Below are 19,621 nucleotides of genomic sequence, written 5' to 3'. Positions count from 1 at the left end.
ATTTACAATTAATATTTATTAAAATACTATTTTGGAATTTTGCATCTTATGGTCCTTAGACCAGAAGATAAGTTCTTTATAAAAAGAGTTTTTCTGAATTTTATCACCCAGACACTGTTTATATTCACATTGATTTTTTAAACAAGATTTTAAAACAAGAGAAAAATCTGCATTTAATCCAAAATAGGAAATGATTGGAGTAGATAGTGGTTGATTTTTTTTTTTAATTCTAAAGTTTTTAAAGAGAAACAATTGAAGGTGTACAGGAAGTGGAACCTCCATCATGATATACATGATAGGAATCCCCAACTGGAAGATTTGCTAAAAGTTCAGGTATCATATGTGACATTGATCCATCTATTAATTGTAAATATAACCATACAGCATTCAGAAGAATAAAGATACAGTTTAGCTCTTATTAAGAAACAAGAGCTTAAAGCTTATATTTTCCTTCTAATTGTTTTTATTCTATTACCAACAGATAATTTTGTCAGAAAATAAACAATGGTTCTGTTTTGGAGGCTTTCAGATCTTTGTTTAGATTTTGCACAATCTGCATGACCAAGTCACCTTCCAGTACAGCATAGTTTGTCCCAATGTTTGTTGTGACCCTGGTGACATCTATCAAAGGAAATTGCTTATTTCCTTGGCTTTGTTTTCTTTGCTCCATTGACTCTGTGTGGTACATCCAGTTTCAACAGAACAACCTGAAATAAAGCACAGGAAGTGGCACCTCCATCATGATATACAGCAACAATCACTAACTTTCTTTTGTGCCTTTGGCAAACCATGATTGCTGTTCTGCTCAAAAAATGCAGGTCACTGGCCTTTTGGCAAACTCTCTTCATCGCTAGTCTAAATACTTCCTTTGAACACAAAGAAGGGCAAAAGAAGATGTATGAGTTTGGTTATAAACTGGCAGGTTATTTATTCAGACAATGGGAAAAGAAGCTGGGTAAATTTTGATGAGAACAAAAGAACTTGAAGAAAAAGGGAGTCCCCTGAGGGAGAAAACCTTTGCATTATGAGTTAATGACCATGTCAGAACTGTAATGAAAGGTCAGGGAGTATGAGATCACTTTGTGATCATCACACAATGGAGTCTTAAGATGGTCAATGAGGAGTGCATGTAGTCTCTAGCTTGATCTGATGGACATGAATACTTATCTTGCTTTCTTCATTTTATTTCCCCTTCAAATCATCAGATATTACAGGGCTGGGGCCTTCTAGGAAACTGAGCCTAAATGCCCCCTTCAAACCCCTATTTCAGACAAGCTGCTCAGAGTTACAGGCATGAATGTATTAGAGGGACAGGAAAAGGGAAAGGGGACACTCTCAGGGGAGAGAGTGGGTCCTATCAGAGTGGAGAGGGACAGCATGCCCCTCCTGCCCTCCAGTTTTATTGGGGGTCCCAGCAAAGTTTCCAGAGAATCCCCTATAAGTCCACCTCTTGACATTCAAGTCACCACTGCCATGACAACTTTAGGTCACTTTGGTTCATGCTGACTGGTTCTAATTGGAGCCTGGTCTTATAGATAGTATGGTTAGGAGGAATTATTTTTATCTCCCTGATTGTTCAGGGATCTGGTCTGTGTTAGGGTCACAAAAGTGCTGCCCCCACACACACACTTCAGGGTAACTTGTGTTCATATTGAAATTCTAGGGCCTGCATTTTTTTTTTTTTGCAGACAATTTGATGAGGTAATTTGATGAGAAATGTAATTAACATATCCTGTGGACTTTAGTTGGGCAGGGCTCAAGATAAATTGCTCTTTAAAAGTAAAAGCATGTGGGGCTGGGTTGTGGCTCAGAGGTAGAGCGCTCACCTACCATGTGTGAGACACTGGGTTCCATCCTCAGCACCTCATAAAAATAAAATAAAGATATTGTATCCATCTATAACTAAAAAGTAATTTTTTTTTAAGTGAAAGCCTGCAGGGGTCAGTACAGTGGGCTGTTTATAGAATTATTCCCTTAACCCTGTGTTCACCCTGCTCAGGTCTGTCTGATCAAGCATCATCTCTCATATGTGTTTTCCTCTTACATCTGGCATAAGAACACACATGGAGTGCACTATAAGGCTCAACCTTGACACTAGGACTTGGTGATTCAAATCTGATTCTTGCGTCTGGGATCTTAGTGACCAGGGATCAATTGTTAAATACCTGTTGAGATTGTGGTTTTTCTAATGAGTAAGAGATTGTGATCCCCAATGCATTTCCTTGTAATGCCTAATTTGCATGAACTTCACTGGGAAAATACCAGATTATTGGCTGACTTTTACCAAGTGCTTTGCACATCAAAAGGGCTTAATAAACTGATGTTTGAAGTTGTTGATAATGGATAAGTGGTGTGTTCTCTCTTTCCTCCATATTTATGGCAGTTCATGTAATAAAGTTTTCATATGCTCTTTTATTTTTTAGTTTCAAAAGATAATCTTGGCCAAGAAGTTACAAGTTTTTCTCTCTTTCTCTAACATTTCCAAATGTAAGATGAGTTCTCTGCTTACAAATTTAATTGGAAGTATGACATCCATTAAGTTACATTTCATTGAGTGTGTTAGTGGTTAATATTTACATTTACTCTGCTTATCTACTAGTATTCATTTAGGATTGCCTATCTATGAACTATAGTATTGGGGACCGCAGATCAAGTCAAGATGGCGCCTGGCAGTTTGCCAGGAGGAGTGGTTTGTGAAGCAATGCCACGGAGCCATTAAGTTGGTGGAGATTCCTTATTGGCTGATTGCTGTAACTGGATGATGCTAATTGAGTCAAGCTGTGTGTAATCAGTTAGGTATATATACCTCTGCTGTTTTGCAATAAGGCGGTTCCTGCTACCTTGGGTTCTCTCTCAGTTCCCGCTGAGTTTTCCCTACAATAAAGCAGTTCCTGCTTCAACCTTCAAGTTGCTTGTCACCTCCTGGTTATTTTTCCCAGCCGAACTGCGTCACTATAGAAATTCTCTCACGTCTTCCTTCTTCCTTCATCATGATAAACTTTTCCAGATACTTCCTATGATTTTAGGAATAGTATAGGGAAATAATAATTTCATCATTAAGTTTTCTAGCTTCTGTATGAGGGATAAGCTTAATTCAGAGGTAACATAGTGAATCAGTTAGCCATCACTACATAACAGACTACCCTCCAGTTTAAGCATCTTAAATACCAACCTCTTCTTATTAGTATTTCTTAAACTAGCAACCACATACTATCTGGCAAGTTCCGCTGACCTGAGAAACTGACTAATCTCAGACTCCTTTATATGTCTGTGGTTAACTGGAGGGTTGGATGCTTACTGCGATAACTCATTCTCCTTCGTGTGTGTCTCATGTTCCTGCAGCAAGCAGCCAAAGCATTGTTTTAAAAAATATTTTTTTAGTTGTTGGTGGACCTTTATTTTACTTATTTATATGTGGTGCTGAGATTTAAATCTAGTGCCTCATGCATACTAGGCAAGCGCTCTACCACTGAGCCACAACCCCAGCTTGGCCAAAACATTTTATAATGGTGGTAGCCAGGGTTGCAAAAAGATACACAAAACTGTTGTAGCATTGTTTTTAAGGCTTTTCTTTCACTGATTTCATCAAATCAAGACTGAACTCACACTCATTACAGGAGGGCACTTACCAAGGGCAGACTACAGGGAGGTATAGGAAATTGGGGACATTATAAAGAATTGGATTCACTGGTTAACAGTAACTGCACTTTGGCTATAGGTTGAAGCCATGTTTTCCCATCCAGTGTCATCTGTACCAAACCAGACTTTGGCTCTGTCTCTAGTATCTCCTTCCCACATGATTCAGAACCCTCCTCCAACAGATGATGACCTTGAAGGCATTTTGCATAACAAGAACGAACCATGCTTTGTTTCCTTTTTTGAATTATCTGGCTAGGCTAGCTATGCTGGCACAATTTATAGGGACAGATATCCATCCATCAAATCCATTTTGTTGTGTTGATTAAATTATAGAAAATATAAAGAAACCAAAAAGCTCTGAAAGAGCAGAATTTTCCAAGCACATGGATTTCACTAACTTAAAATACTGAGAAAAAAATATATAGTATAAATTATTAAATTAATTATTATGAACAACTCAAAGGACTGGAATAAAAAATAATGTTGGAGCCTGATTCAGTTACATATTCACAACATATAAGCCACATGATCTCTCAACTCTCATTTGGAAAATTGCAACAATAATCTTTTCTGTAGAAGATTCAAATGGCTTAAAACCCTGTGCCCTCCAAATACATCCCAATTTTATTAGTGTCTTGGAATTTTATTTTAGGATGGAACTTCAGGGAACAGTGTTTTGATACTTAGCACTGTGTGTGGAACCTAACAGCTCCGAGGACATTTGATACCTAGTTTGGTTGATTGTTGTAAATATGATTTATTGGTCACTATTTTAATACTAAGATAATTATCATTTATGTTTTCTTTTCCTGAACATATTCTACAAAATAAAATATTTTGGTGAAGATTCAGAAATTTTCGGACTATAAAAATGTTAGAAGATATTCTTATAGGACAGGAGGGAGTTCAAATCTGTGGTCAGATAAGTACCACCTGTTACTAAGTACCACCTGTTACTAAAATAGAATTGGTTTCTTTTATACATTTTTTTGTTCAAAGATTTTTAATGTGGGCTTCATTAGAATTTTTTGGTGTTACTTTATTTTTTTTTTTAATTTATGGATCCATTTAAGACGTGCAAACTAAGAGGAAATCTTAGCACAACAGTCCTCCTGAGGGTACTAGGTAAGAAACTAACCAGTTTTACCTTAGTGAAGAACAAGATTGGAGTCTGTTGGAATGTTACAAATTCAAAGGCACCTCTACCCTTGGTTGGCTTTGTGTATTTGTGCAAGATATTTAGCTTCCTGTCTGGCAAAAGGAAGTGATTTCCTATGTTTTATGTGCATATTGTATAATTAAATGTAGTCATATACACACAATTTGTAACAGTAATTGTTTCATAGATATTGGACAACCAATGATACATTTGATTGACATTATTTTTGCTATGTTATTGATTTTGGAGGAATACTTTGCCAAATAATTTGCCTTTGGCTCTATGAATTCACTCACAGGATTCAAACAGATTTGATAATTTTCTTCCTTCTATGTATCACTCTGATGAGTTTTATGGGAAGTCAAATGGACATTTTGAGAAATGAAAGAGAAGAGGGGAATAATGCAGGAATCCAAAGCTTTATGAGAAATACACAAAATTTAATACAATATGAGTTTTTTCCTTCTTAAAACATTGAAAGTGATTAATAATTATTTTTGAATGTAGACTATAACAAGCTACTCTCTATCTTTGAAAGGTACTTTCTATGTTCTTGCTTTTTTTAGGCTCAAAAATGGAAAACAGCCCTCTCTGGTTTTGGGGGAATCTTTTCTCTAAACCTTGAATAGTTTCTTTGTATATGGTAACATACTTTGAAATTTAACTTTACCCATTTTCTCCATAAGTCAATATTTTTAGAATGATATGGGTTTTCCTTCCAATTGATAGATTTTTAAAAAATAAATAGGCCTCAGTTTATGACCAGAAACAACTTAAGCGTGAAGTTAATATCAGTAAATGCATAGTTAAAAGGTTTCACAATTAATATGGAAGACTATAAATATAAAATGGAGCCACTGGAGTAATAACTATAAAAGCAGAGAGTAACAGAAAATAACTCTAAAGAAAAATAAATGAATTAAATAGGCAAATGCATATGAAATGTGAAATGGGAATTTTTAATTTGCAGAATTACATCTGTTTGTCTTCTAAAATAAAAGTTAGATTTCGCTGGTGCATGCCTATAATCCCAGGAGCCCAAGGCAGGAGGATTGTGAGTTCAAAGCCAGACTCAGCAACTTAGCAAGGCTGTAAGCCACTTAGCAAGACCCTATATCAAAATAAAATATAAAAAAGATCTGGGGATGTGGCTTGGTGGTTAAGCACCCGTGGGTTCAATACCTGGTAGGAGAAAAAAAAAAAAGGAATGCCGAGGAAAGAGGAAGCAAGGCCAGCAGCTCCTCAGACTTGTAAAGTGGGAAGGCTTCTCTTCAGTGAGGTGAGAACCAAGGAACCTCACTGAAACATAATACAGAAATGTAAAAGGAATTCATAGATCTACAGAAATTCTGAAACCTGAGCATAGAAATAACACCTCAGAGCTGCCAGCCTGGCTGCCAGCAGACTAGTACAGGGAGTTGGGACAAGAGATGGTGGCCATGGGAGGAAAGAAATTAAAACATGGAGGAACATTGGCCTGGGGACCTGGGGTTTACAGAGGAAGACTTATTTTAATGGACACAGAGTTGGTGGGAAGCTCTTGGTGAAAACAAACCTGAAGTGGTCTGTGGAGAAAAAAGCCATCCATGGGAGCCAATGTGGGCATGGCTGGGATCCTTCTGTGAGCAAGAATGTGCTGGCAGGCCAGGAAAAGGGTCCCAGGCAGTTCGCACTGCTTGGACAGAGAAGGGCACTGGGAACTCATAAAGGAAGTTATCAGCAGCCTTGGGAAACATTCCCAGAGGGTTCCCGACCAGAGCGACTAAAACAGGCACAGTACAGTTCACCTGGACCACTAGCCTCTGGATCCAAGGGACAAAAATCCCATAAAAGCACTATCGGAGCTGGTGTGAAGATGCTCACTACAGCCAGGCAAGCGTGTCTGCAGCCCAGGGCAGACACCCAGGTCACAGTTCCTTAACAGTCCCAGTCTGTCCCCTCCTGTATTGAAAGACTGGAAGCTGAGAGCTACTACGCCCAGTTGTCTGCTAGACAAGGAGCACAAGAGCAGTGGCCTAAACAACACAGCCAAAAATAAATATGAAGACTGAAAGTCCATCTCTACCAGGAGATTTGACCAGCACGGTGGAAATAAGCCCTTTACCTCTCATTAGGATTTTTTTTCTTTTTAATTTTTTTCTCCATGTTTCCATATTTTCATGCTTTTTAAATTTTAATTTTTTTAAACATCATTTTATCATTCTTCATTTTTTTGTTTTCAATATACATGATTGTGTGTGTGTGTGTGTGTGTGTGTATGAGTATGTATATGGTTGTATATGCTTTTCCTGCATGGATAGGTTTGGAAACACACACACACACATATAATTTATATATATATATATATATATATATATATATATATATATATATATATATTCATGTAACTTTACTTACACATTAATAGCTCTCTCCTGCATGTATTCATTATTTAGCCTAGGTTAGACTAAGGTTGGGTACAATTACACCAGAGTTTGAGTTCTTTCAAGCTTACATTTTTCATATCCGGGTTCTGGGCCCTCCCATTTCCTTTTCTTTACTCTCTTCCCCCAGTAATAGCAAACATCTCCAATGCCTTCTCCTCTCTTTCCTTTTTTATTACTTCAGTTAACTTATTATGCCTTTTTAACAGCTGACACCTGCTCCCTATTACTTGCCTCTCCTCTGATGACTTTTTCAAACACTTTGAACTTTCTTTTGTCCCCTGACCCTATTATTCTTAAGAAACTGTAATCTGGGCTGGAGTTGTGGCTCAGAGGTAGAGTGCTCACCTAGCATGCATGAGGCACTGTGTTTGATCCTCAGCATCACATAAAAATGAAATAAAGATATTGTGTTCACCTTTAACTAAAAAAATAGACATATAAAAAAAGAAACTGTAATCCCACCAGATAATAGAAATGATATATTTTATGTAATTTCTAACTCATTCAATTGTTGCAATTATTAATAGAGTGACAACATAGTAGACAACTGCTGTTAAACACCTGATCTAGTTCATGGCTTATTATTATTGGTACTGTTGTTAAATGCTGTCTCCACCATTTCTATATAGGTGGCAGTTAGTGTTATAGATGTCAAGGTAGACACCAAACATATATTATAAGGCTGTACATACGTTGCTAGCATTAGTGCCACTTCCGACTCCCTCTTTCTGTAAAAGGGGTGGTAAAGAGATCAGAACACTGCAAGATAACAGATAGAGATCCTGCAGCTGAGAAATTCTCACATCTCCACCAAGCAATGGTGAATCTCACCCTACGCACAATCTCAGCCCACCTGAGCCCTGACATTACTCCAACACAAAGAACTGAGGAGACAAAAACCTCAAACGAACAGCCAGGACTGAAAGAGGAACAATCAGAGAGGGAACTTAGGTCCCACACCTTGACATCAACTGACTTATCAAGAACAGAGAGAAGTCTCAGAACAAATAATATAATTACACACAAAGGACACACATAAAGATGAGGAAGGAGAATTCATCTCAACTGATGTGCAAATCCAAACCTCTGAAAACATGAGGAAAAAGGCAACCAAATCTTTCCCCCAGATTCACAATCCCCCATCAAAAGATCTCACTGATATTGAAGTGGACGAAATCCCAGAGCAAGATTATAAAAAAAAAATTATCATTAAAATGCTCAGTGAACTACAAGAAAATCAATCTAATGGATAAATTAATAGAGTGAATACAGAAGATGAAGGACCACATCAATAAAGAAATAGAAAGAGTCAAAAGAAACCAATCAGAACTCCTAGAAATGAAAGACGCAATCAATCAGATTAAAATTCACTTGAAAGCATCACTAATAGATTAGATAGTGTAGAAAATAGAACTTTAGGCCTTAAAAACAGGGTATATGAACTTGAGCACACAGGATGCAATCAATGGAAAAATATATAGAACATGATCAGAATATACAAGAAATCTGGGACAACATCAGAAGACGAAACCAAATAATCATTGGTAGAAGAAAACATGGAGATACAAGCTAAAAGCTTTAGGAACATTTTCAATTATTTACAGAAAACATTTCTCATATCAGAAATGAGATAAACTTCCACATACAGGAGGCTTTACAGGACCCCAAATAAACTTATTCAAATGAGAAGCTCTCCAAGACACATCATAATCAAATGCCCAACATAGAAAATAAAGAAAGAATCACATGATTTTTTTTAAGAGAGAGAGAGAGAGAGAGAATTTTTTAATATTTATCTTTTAGTTTTCGGTGGATACAACGTCTTTATTTTATTTTTATGTGGTGCTGAGGATCGAACCTAGAGCCCCGCGCATGCCAGGCAAGCACACTACCGCTTGAGCCACATCCCCAGCCCCACATGATTCTCTCAAGAAATGCTGAATAGGCCTTTGATAATGCCAGCCCCCATTCATGTTAAAACCCTGGAGAAGCTAGGGTTTGAAGGAACTTACCTCATTATCATAAAAGCCATTTATGTCAAACCCTAAGCCAATACATACTGAATGGAGGAAAAACTAAAAGAATTTCCTTAAAGATCAGGAACAAGCCAAGTCTGTACACTCTCACCACTCTTATTTATAGTCCTTTAAACATTAGCCAGAGTGATCATCCAAGAAAAGGAAATGAAATGATACCAATAGGAAAAGAAGAAGTCAAATGACTTCTGGAGCTTATAAATGAGTCCAGCAAATAGCAGGATACAGATCAAAACACAAAAGTTAATAGCTTTCCTGTACTCCAACAGTGATTCAGCTGAGGGAGAAATCCAGAAAATCATTCCATGCACAATAACTTAAAAAAACATACTGAGGAATTTATCTATCCAAGGGAGTAAAGGAGTTCTACAATAAAAACTATAGAAAACCAAAGAAAGAAATAGAAAAGACTTTAGAAGATGGAAAGACATCCCCGTTCTTGGATAGACAGAATTAATATTGTCCAAGTGGCCATACTATCAAAAGCAATATACCAGTTTATACAGTCAACATGAAAATACCAATGACATTCTTCCCATAACTAGAAAAAAAAATTAAATTCATTTTGAATAATCAATGACCCAGAATAGCCAAAGAAATACTAGCAAGAAGAACAGAGCAGGAGGTATCATAATACCTGATCTGAAATTTTACTACAGAGTTGTATTAATAAAAACATCTTGGTATTGGGTGCAAAACAGTCATGAAGACCAATGTACCAAAGGCTTAGGAATTAGACCAGAAACCTTGGAACTGCTAGAAGAAAACATAGGGCCAACACTCCATCGTATTAGTGCTGGCATCAATTTCCTTAACAAGACCCCCAAAGTTCAGGAAATAAAATGAAGAATCCATAAGTGGGATGCCATCAAAATAAAAGCTTCTGAATATCAAAGGAAATGATTTTGTGCCAAAATTGCACATCTAGTGTGGCACTTGGCATATATCTTGCCTTCAAACTTGCCTGATTCTCAGTTGTATCAGTACAACTCAAGGTGTATTTCTTTATATTTAATTCCTATGGTTCTGTTAAAAGGAGGTATTAGCACAGTCTATAAGAATAGAATTCTCTCTGGGGCTCTCTGTTGTGGCTCAGCGGTAGAGCGCTCATCTTGCACGTGCGGAGTCCTGGGTTCAATCCTCAGCACCACATAAAAACAAATGAAATAGAGGCATTATGTTCAACTACAACTAAAAAATAAATAAATATTAAAAACAAAAGAATAGAATTATCTGTCTGAGATACACGAGTTGGGTCCAGTTCAAACCCAGATTTGTAATCTGATGCTGAGAAAATTTTAAATTCTCAACCCAAACTTTATCTCCTAAAGAAAGGAGGTATTATTTATTTTATAAAGCCTCTTTGAAGATAAAATCAAAACAGAACATAAAATATTTTCCAAAGTACTGGCAGAAGATAGGTGCTCAATTTAGAGTAGTAGCTAGACTTATTTTTCTGTTTGATGATGAGAAGAAACCATAGTGCTTAGGGAGGGTGTCTGTGTAAGATGAATTCTTAAAATGAGAAGACATTTCTTCTGGGGGGAGCATGGGGCTTGCATGGCAGCTAGAGGAAACAGGCAGCCTACGGACCTCCTGAATTTAGAGAAGGTTGGCTGGAGCAGAAAATGAGAAATGAAGGAGAAACGCATCAGGAGGTGAGAGAGAGAAGCAGAGACTGGCTCTCAAAAATGAAATCAGGCCAAAGAGATGGAACCACATGCCCATACCAGCAGAAAGAGCCATCGAAGGGTGGGTGATCAGACATTGACTTTAGAAAGTTCACTGGAAATTAGAGAGGGAAATCAGGGAGGGAATTCTGACATTTGTTTCAATTATGGCTTCACAGAATCCTGGACTGATGTACTGACAGTTGGTACGCTTCTTGAATTCAAGAAGGCTGAAAAAATGTGGCCCCACTTAGTAAATGAATGTGAAAAGCAATTCACCAAGATTATAATCTGAAAACTCTGTTAAAACCACTCCTCCCGCTGAGTAGCTGACACTGGTTATTTGGCCTTTGATCCTGAATATGTCTTTTCTGTCAACCCAAAGTTGAAAGGAAAGGAAATTAATCTTTTTCAGCCTTTCTCTTCATCTTTGAGTTTCCACATGAAATGAAATATGAATTGGCTCTCTATATAATTTTCACCATTTTCTTCCAGTTAATTTCCATGGATAAGCAAATTAATTCTATACCATTTCTTCATGTCAACCATATTGGCATGGTTCACAGGTAATTGTAGGGTGTCGTTTCTGCCTTACAGCACCACTGGGAATATTGGATTTGTAAATGTTAGCATGTTATTTCACAGAAGGATACAGTTTCCTTTCTTCTTTCTTTTTTTTTCTCCATTTTGAAGAATTCTCACTGACCTAATTTTATTTATTTCCCATTTTCATTGGAAATGTTATTATCTACATGATATCTTGCAACTCTCTGAAGAGGGTTTATAGGATGTAGTGCAGCAAAGCTAATCCAAGCAGCATCTTGCAGACTCCCTGGTAGAGGAGACAGGCTTGAGTGCAGAGGTCATGGTAAACAGAGTTTGCAAGGCAGAGGACTGGAGAGGAAAGCAAGTGAGACCTCAGAGAGTATGCAGAGGATCTCACACTACTATCGCTAAGTGTTTATTGCACATGAAACAACTATATAAGACTAAGGAAAGAACTGCCCAGAAATATTAAAAGGGAATGATGTTTATAGTGGGCTGAAACTCGTTCCTTTTTCTCCCAACTCAAGTGAAGAGTACAAAAATACATGAAATAGTATAAATAACTCCAATAAGTTTTGTCTCAGCAGTAGAAAATAATTAACCAGACAAAATGTTGTTCTAGTCACAACACTATCAACCTGCATTCAAGTAACTTAAAGACTTTCCAGGGCAAAGTTCAAGAACATTTGTAGGAATGCAACCATATCAAGTGCCTTATAAAATCTACATTTTTCTGCTATCCATTAAAACATATTTTGCACATAAAAAGGCAGGAAAATGTAGCCTATAATGAGAAGAAATATCAAGACATATCACGGATGATGGAATTAATATGCAAGAGCACTAGAAGAGCTATTAAAACTGGACTCTATTCAGGAAAGTAAAGAGATCAAACACATTATATAAGGATATGGAAGGTATAAAAAAGTACATTAATATCCAGAGATGAAAATGACAATATTTTATGAAAAAAAACTTGAATGAGATTAAAGGCAAATTATATATTCTAAGAAAAGGTTTTGAAGATGTCATAAAAACCATCTAAAATGAAACATTGATAGAAAATAATAAAACAGCATTAGGAATGTATGCAACAACTTATGTACATTTGGAGTCACCAAATGCAGAGACAGATACAGAATAAATATCTGAAGGAAGAGGGGCTGAAATGGATCCAAAATTGTTGAAATATATTCAAGAATCGCAGTGAACCCCATGTAGCAGAAATGTGAAAGAAACAGCAACAAGGCACATCATAATCAAATTACTTAAAATGATGAAATGAAGTCTTAAGAGCAGCCATTGTAAAAAGGTTTCTCATCACATGCACCATATGCCAGAAGTCAATGGAGCAGCAGTTTTACTCAAGAAAATAAAAAAAGTTAACCCGGAATTCTATATTGAGGAAAATATCTATCAAAGACAAAAATGAAATAGTTATTTTCAGAAATCCAAGAGCCAAAAGCATCCGTCACCAGTGGGCCTACAATACAAGTAATGTTAGAAGAAACCCAGTAGGAAGAAGGCAGATGATCCAGATGGAAATCAGATCTCAGGAAGAGTAATAGGAAGGAGGATCACATGAATAAATATAGACTTTATTGTTGTTGTTGTTGTTAAAGTTTCTTTAAAATGGACTATTTAAAGCAAGAATGATAAGAATGTGTTGTGGACATGTGATGATAACATGTAGAAGTAAAACCCTTGATGGGAATAACAAAACAGGCTTGCAAAGAAGAGATGGAATTCTGCTGCAAAGTTTGTTTTTATTTTATTTTATATTTTTAAATATTTTATGTTGTAGATGACCATGACATCTTTATTTTATTTATTTATCTTATGTGGTGCTGAGGATTGAACCCAGTGCCTCCACACATGCTAGGCAAGATGCTTTACCACTGAGCTGCAGCCCCAGCCCTATTTTTTTTTATGCGAAGTGAGGTAACGTGATTAAAAGTAAACACTGAGCCTCGGTTTTTGAGGCAGTGGATCTATTTTATATATTATTATAATGGTGGATAGGTGGCATTATGCATTGTTTAAAACCTGTAGCACCTCAGGATACAGAGAATGAATTCTAACAAACTGTGGGTTTTGACTAGTAATAATATATGAATACTGGTCCATTGATGGTAACAGCTGTACCCAAATCATGCAAAATAGTAATAGGTGTGACTGTGGTGGGGGGGTAGCAATGAGGGCAGGAGAGAAAATATCTGGGAACTCTGCTTTCTGCATGATATTCCTGTGAACATAAAATTAATCTTAAAATAAAGATTGTTCTAAAAACTTTTCTAAAAATAAATTCTAAAAATAAATTTTTTAAAAGTAGTAGACTATAGGACTGGGGATGTGGCTCAAGCAGTAACGCACTTACCTGGCATGTGAGGGTTGCTAGGTTCGATCCTCAGCACCACATAAAATAAAAATGTTGTGACCACTGAAAATAGAGAAATAAATATTAAAAATCTCTCTCTCTCTGTCTTCTCTCTCTCTCTCTCTAAAAAGAGTAGACTATAATAAAGACAGACCCAAAAACTTTTTACTATGATTTGTGATGGCCAAAATTTAGTACATCCTCAATGTCTATCAGTAGGTACTTGGATTGAGAATGGAAACTGTGTGTGTGTGTGTGTATACGTTTATACATAAATGTATATAGATATAAATACATTCAACATTACTCAGGAAAGAAAAAAACGTTCTGCAGATCCATACAAGTCTATAATGCTCACCTGGGGAGGGGACAGCAAGGAATTTGCTGAGAGGGTGACCAAGGGAGGTTGAGGAACCCTTCTGTGGGTGATGCTTGTATTCATTTTTTTAAAAAAATTGTGATGATAGTCTCACTGCTAAGAAATATGCCAGTATTTCAAATTTTACACTGCAAAGTTCCAACTGCATCCAGAAATAAGAAGATAACACATTATTAACAACTGAGAATTATCATAGGCATGAAAGTTTGGTGCAACATTCGGAAATGACTCAGTATAATATAGCACTTTAACAAGAAAAAAGAAGAAAATCAATTTATCCTAACAGTAGGTTCAGAAAAAGCATTTGACCAATGCTTTTATGATATAAGTAAATAAAACTTTCAACTACCTAGGAATAGAAGTGAATTGCATTGGCCAGGGGGAAAAAGGCAACTATGTAAAATAGAGAGCTAATATACTTAATTTTTTTATTAAACATTTTAGCAGATGCATAAGAACATAAAATTATGTATTAATGGGTTCATGTGATGTTTTGATTCACATAAACATTGATGTTTTAATCAGGTTAAACATATTTACATCCTCAGACATTTATTATGTCTTTAAATGTTAAAACCTTACAAAATCCTTTCCTCCGGCTTTCTGAAGCATACGTTATTATTATCTCTGTGTTGTGCAATAGCACACTGGAGTTTCTTGATTCTAACTGTAACTTGGTACCCACGGATCAACCTTTCCCATTCTTTCCTCCCCCTTACCTTCCCTGGGCTCTTGTAGCCACTATTCTACTCTCATCTACTATGAGACCAGCTGTTTTAGATTCACATGTCCGTGAAATCATGCAGTATTTGTCTTTCTCTCCTAGCTTTTACTTAACCTAGCCATCTCCAGTTCCTTGGTACTCAATTCTGAATGACTGAAAGCCTTGCCCCAATGACTGGGGAAAAGATAACCATATTTGTTCTATTTAGCATTGTGCTGGAGGTCTTAGCCAGTGTAACAATGCAAGAAAAAACAAAGACATACAGATTGAAAGGGGTTAAATATCTTTATTTATAAAAAGTTGTATATACAGGAAATCAAAGCTCTGAGAACAAATGAATTTATACAGATTTAGTTAATGAACAAAATTTTCTTATATATATCTGTGTATTGACAAGAAACAATAAGAAAACAAAATCTCGAATAATGTCATTTAGGATAACTTTGAAACAAAGTTAAATAGAGTAGTTGAATTTGTGTTATAGAAGATAAAAATTTCATGTTTTTTTTAAAGCAGATATTACTTGTTGCCTCCTGGAGGGATATTTTTTATTTCTTCATACATTTAAAATAAATTCATTGTTCTATATGAATTTGAGCAATTTGGATTGAGCTAAATTTACATCTTTTGATATGTTATAAAGATGACTCAGAGTGCTCAAGTATGCCAGCATTTTGACCTTTAACGTGCCGTTTCAATTATCTTTTCCTGTCTCAGTGTTGTAAACTACTTATCTTTTCATTTCTTGCGTTCAACAACATCTAGTACATAGTAGGTTCTTAATCAGTAGTTGAATGGGTTGAATGGCTGTGCATTAGTATTGTGCTAGTTGGTTGCTCAAACTCAGGGGTAACGACTTTGGGTTCAACTCATTGAGAAACAAAAATCACTGAGTTTCAAGTAACAAAGCAGACACCAAAACCACAGACTATATGCCATTTTATTAATATATGGAGAGTACTTCATACAGATCATATTATGACCCTAATGCAAAAAGAGTTTTTAATATTCTTTCTCGGATATTGATGTTCATTTTCAAGTGAGCGACTATTTCATTTTCTTACTTTCAAATGTGCACCTTGTGCAAAAACAGATTATAGAAGAACATGCCACTGGCTTTAGTTACTTCCTCTACATTTTTTAAAAAAATATTGTTTCAGTTGTAGATGAACACAATATCTATATTTATTTATTTGTTTTTATATGGTGCTGAGGATTGAACCCAGTGCCTCACCCATGCAAGGCAAGCTCTCAGCCACTGAGCTACAACCCAGTGCCTTTTCCTTTACATTTCACCAAAATATTTTTCTTGTTTTCTCTTGTCTCCATTTTCCTTTAAAATACTTTCTTTATCACTGAGTATTTGACTCCTCTCGTGTATGGTAATAAAAGTTCTGTTTTTTTTTTTTTTTACTTTATTTTTATTTTTATTTTTTTTTTGTTTTTCTGTGGTTTTATTTTTTATTATTTTTTTTTAAATTTTTTATTGTTGGCTGTTCAAAACATTACATAGTTTTTGATATATCATATTTCACAATTTGATTCAAGTGGGTTATGAGCTCCCATTTTTACCCCATATACAGATTGCAGAATCACATCAGTTACACATCCATTGATTTACATATTGCCATACTAGTGTCTGTTGTGTTCTGCTGCCTTTCCTATCCTCTACAAAAACAAATGCCAAATGTCTTCTTTGATATAAGGAGAGTAACTAAGAACAGAGTAGGGACGAAGAGCATGAGAAGAAGATTAACATTAAACAGGGATGAGAGGTGGGAGGGAAAGGGAGAGAGAAGGGAAATTGCATGGAAATGGAAGGAGACCCTCAGAGTTATACAAAAGTACATACAAGAGGAAGTGAGGGGAAGGGGAAAAATAATACAAGGGGGACAAATGAATGTCAGTAGAGGGAGCAGAGAGAGAAGAGGGGAGGGGAGGGGAGGGGAGGGTAGGGGAGGGGGGATAGTAGAGTTTTTTTTTACTTTAAATGGACTTTTTTAAGGAAGAAGTTTTGATGGTGATTTTGTTATTATTTATCTTTCCAACTCTATAAAAAATGGGGATATTTTTACTACAGCTTCTGGCTACATTTAACATCATTGCCAGCAAAAATTTGTAGTGGGCTGGGGATGTGGCTCAAGCGGCAGCGCGCTCGCCTGGCATGTGTGCGCCCCAGTTCGATCCTCAGCACCACATACAAACAAAGATGTTGTGTCCGCCGAAAACTAAAAAATAAATATTAAAATTCTCTCTTTCTCTTTAAAAAACAATTTGATAGTGCCTTTACTTGTTTTCTTCTGTAAATATGGTTATATCAGATTTATTCTGTATTTTGGGACTTACTACTGGATATAGGCCTTGTTGGGTCGGGGATGTAGCTCAGTGGTAGAGCAGTTGCCTAGAGTGCATGAGGCCCTGGGTTCCATCCCTAGAACCAACACCAGAAAAAAAAAAAAAAGATGTTGGCCCCTTTATTTATATATGATTATTGGAGCTGTGTCAATAAATTAAAAAAGGTAATATAAGAAATGTATCATATAATGATATGATATATATAGTAATAATATATAATATATAGTAATAATAAAGATCAATCTTTATTTTTACATGTGTAGCTTTAGTGAATTATATTACATAAGAATTAAAAAAGAACCTACAGAGATATAAATATAAGTCTGCTGGGTCCCTCCAAACAGAATGTACAATGACACAGTGGCTTCCATCTACCAGCCAAACCACTTGGGAAGAGTATTTCAAATGACTTATTTGTTTTCCTGAACTCTGTATACCCGTCTAGACCTTTATCATTTGAAGAAACAAAATAAAGCTTTTGTCTGGTGTAGAACTTTCAAAAAGCCACATTAGTTTTCACCAAATTTTGAAGACTATGAATGTGGATTTAATTGTTTGCAGTTAATTTTCTGATTTGTTTTTGGTTTTGTTTTTAATGATCTGAGTAAAATATAGGTCATGTAACATGGTGCAAATCAAAGTGTGATTGGTGGCCTGTAGCTAGGAAGCAGACTCTTTGTTCTTGGTCAATGCAGAAATTGAGACATAAGTTTTTAGAATCTGTCATACAAGGTGACTTTGCTGCAATTCCCAAGTAACAGCTTAATTGACTCAAGTTACTGAACAGAGAGTACAGACCCGTTTGAATGATGAGTTGGATGAGATGTTGGTCACATGCACAAGACCACATGTACAAATGTGTGATGATCTGGAAATAAGAAAACACGATCCTGGACCACATATGGTTTGAGAAGCACTGATATTGCTCACAAAGCTCATTTTGTAGAGTCCTGGGCAGAGGAGTATCAAAAGAGATATGTAGCCATCTCCATGGAAACTGCAGCTCAAACACAACTAAAGATCTATGTGACTGCTAAAAAGGAACAATGGAATCATATGAATAGATGACAAGCAGAATAAAGCAGCCAGTGGTTTCAAGCATGCACCATAAATAAAAATTATCTGGGTAAGCACTTGAATTGCAGGTGTTGATTTTTGATCAAGCTGCTTCACACGTGGGCAGCTCCAGGCAGTGAGTTCCAGGGTTAGAAGAGCAGAAGGCACTCTCGATGAACCAGATGTCATATTGTACATATGTTTCCTTTCTGTATAGAATAATTCTGTTTTGTTGTTCTGTAGATGTTACAAGTTTGGCAACAAGATGCTCAGGATAACATTTTCATATTACTACTCTGAAAACTAAATTACCATGTTCTATTTTTGCCTTTAACTATTTCTAATAATAAGATACAGAGGTTCTGAATATAAAAAAAGGAAAGACAGTGACTGACCCATATGCTGCTAATCACAGGCATGTGATGTTGAACTTGAACAGGCAGACCGGCGATGGCCTGCCACTGTGAGCTTTATTTTCCATTCTCTTCCACAGCTATTATTTTTTTCCCAGTAGGAGAGGAGAAGGATCACCCTGCTGAGACCTTGGTTTCATATACGCAGTATTCATTGTTATTGGGCCATTGTGCTTATATAAGGTCAACTGAATACGGCAGAAACACAAGGGACATGATGACAAAATCAATAATGCCGATTTACTCTTTGTCGAATAGTGAAACAATTCTATCATTTTGTTAATAGGATAGTTATTTTTCTTTCCCCCAAATCAATTCAATGCAACTGAAGTGTGTATTTCGTGTTTTACTTAGGAACCAAATTAATCCAATGGTAATTGTTTTGCTCTCTAGGAAATGCACATAGACCAGCACATTTTTTTCTGTTTGTTCTCTTATTTTATTTTATTTTTTTTAGCCAATGCAAGGGACTTCATAACTTCCTAATTAAAAATTTAATTTTCTTAATTTTTCCTTATTTCTCTTGTTTCTCCTCCTTTTATTCAATTATCAGATGCACTCAGATGGGTAAAATTTCTCTTGCACTATTTGCAGTGTGAAACCATGTCATACTGGGAAATTTGGTAAGGTCTCAACTCTGCATGTCTTTTTGAAAGAATAAGCATTTTGATTCTGAATACCTCACATCGCCCATTCTTGATTATTTATAAATAGGTGATCTAACATAAGTCTTGTTTTTTACAACAAGTAAACAATGGGAATGAGTAAGATTTTTGGCTTTATTCCACAAAGTGTGCAAAGAGAAACTTGGAGAATCCAGGAGTTGTAATGAGACTAGTAT

Source organism: Marmota monax, unplaced genomic scaffold (assembly GCF_021218885.2).
Source record: "Marmota monax isolate L192 unplaced genomic scaffold, Marmota_monax_Labrador192_F-V1.1 WCK01_AAM20220418_F8-fsc00028, whole genome shotgun sequence".
NCBI classification, from domain to species: Eukaryota; Metazoa; Chordata; class Mammalia; order Rodentia; family Sciuridae; genus Marmota; species Marmota monax.
This window is presented reverse-complemented; position numbering follows the sequence as displayed.